Here is a 2,139-nt window from a genome sequence, read left to right as displayed (position 1 = left end):
ATAGATAGATAGATAGATAGATAGATAGATAGATAGATAGATAGATAGATAGATATTTACGTTTATATTTTTTAGGAAACTTGTTGTCGAGAGTGATTCATTTGGGCAAAACCAGTACATATATATACATACATTGTATATATGACATCGTTAATCTTTGATTGAGTGTAGTGCCGGTATTGCGCGTGCGCATTAGTTAAAGCGAATGAAAAGATGGAACAGCACACACAACTACATTGTATCTATGCTCTCACAAAATCTTGTGATATTTACTTTGGTGTATCATATTTGTCTTATTTATCGCTCCTACCCTTTTTTCTTTTGTTTTCACTTATCATTGATCTTAGATCTCCACACTCCATCTAGTAAATGACTGCAGTCTGACAAGTGTGGTTGTACATTGTCTGAGTTTTCCCATCTTCACAAACTGGACATGTAGAAATGGCTGTCCGTCAGAATATCGTACAAAGATGTTATTTATTTTTCCTGTCTTCGAAATCGGAATTCAGCTGCATGAAGAAAATAGTTGGAAAATAAAAAATGGTCACATACAACATAACATTCAGCTGTACTGCAGGTTGATGAAGAACCAGCCATCAACTACCCTTGGGATCGAGCTTGGAATGGCAAAAACTAAGAAAAGAAGAAGAATTTCTTTTTCTGAAAGTGTTATCTTACACTGGAAATAACGATATCGTTAATTGTACTCACCTCTTCACAATAGAAACAAAAACTGTAGACTTCAATTCATGTCAACGATAACAGTGGATTCTGCGCCATTTTGAGGTTGGCATTATAGAATGTTCCTTATTTCTGGAACTTGGACAGAACTTGAAGCTCTCCAGCAATTTGTGGTCTTGGCAGTATGTCCAAATAGTTTCGTGATCCCTCGTCGTGAAGGTTTTTGTGCCGATGAACCATTCGCTTTCACGTACCTTCCATTTCTACAGAATATGTTCATTGGAAACGTTTGGTTTTGAATAATTAAAGAAAGCCTTGCCGCTTCCCTTTTCCCGCACTCGTGAAGACAAAGGCTGACTCTTGTTCCACTGTCTGCTCTGTCTGGAGACTGCACTCGCACTGTCTCCTGGCTCGCTCAATTTTCTCCAGTTCAAAACATATTATTCCAGCCTTTGTCTGAATAATTCATAAACATAACTCTAAAACTGTCTATACATGAACAGTGGAACACGTACCTACGAGAAGTCCACTCACAAATATTTTATACTTCTTTTGAGTCTTCGTGTTCGGAAAATGAGAAACATTAAAAACTGTCCCTTTGTTACATAAACGACGTCAATAGGATCCACAGGTGAACAACACATACACACTGGTGTTTACAATTAAATTTTAAAATGGTTTTCTTTTTCTTTTAAAAAAATGAAATGTGCAACTGTTCAACGTTTGAAGTAACAATAGATCTAACTTCCTGCCGAACGCTGGGAACTGTTTGATCGCGTTTCTCAACGACTTACGAAAAATAAAGACAAGTCAGTAACACTTCACAGCGCACATTAAAAGTCGATAAATGTAAGCCACTAACACGGGAAGATCAGGCAATCATAAGGCGAATGGACCACGACACTGTAGCGTCGCAGCTCTCGTCAATTATCAACCATTGCAATATTGTAAAGTAACGGCATGAGGCTTGGTGGCGATTCATAAACTGTGCGCGCCTTACACAGACTAAGCTCCGGTCTGTTCTTTGAGCCGGGGGAATTACTGGGCTGTACAATGGTCAATGTTGGATTTAGCGAGTTGTATAATACAACAGCGCCACGTTATTTTCTCGTACTCAAGGAATTACTGCCGGCTCTTTAGGCCGCCCGTGAGAAACTTGGTGGTCCTTGAAGAAAAAAGTTATGGCACCCCGTACAGGTGACAATCAATAATGTTCGATTCCCTTTCTCTGACCGTGCTACTGCAAGATGAAAAGAAAATGCTATCTGCATTGTTTTAGTTAAGGTCTCCATTCAGAACTTACTTGACCTACAAGCCAATGAAATAGTTTAAAGTGCGCTCCATCCAGGTCTAATCTTTCTCCCCCGCCCCGCAACGATAATGATAGTGGTTAATAAATATGACGATAATAATAATAATAATAATAATAATAATAATAATAATAATAATAATAATAAT

The sequence above is a fragment of the Aplysia californica genome, unplaced genomic scaffold (assembly GCF_000002075.1).
Source record: "Aplysia californica isolate F4 #8 unplaced genomic scaffold, AplCal3.0 scaffold00446, whole genome shotgun sequence".
Lineage (NCBI taxonomy): Eukaryota > Metazoa > Mollusca > Gastropoda > Aplysiida > Aplysiidae > Aplysia > Aplysia californica.
Note: the sequence above shows the minus strand (reverse complement) of the source record.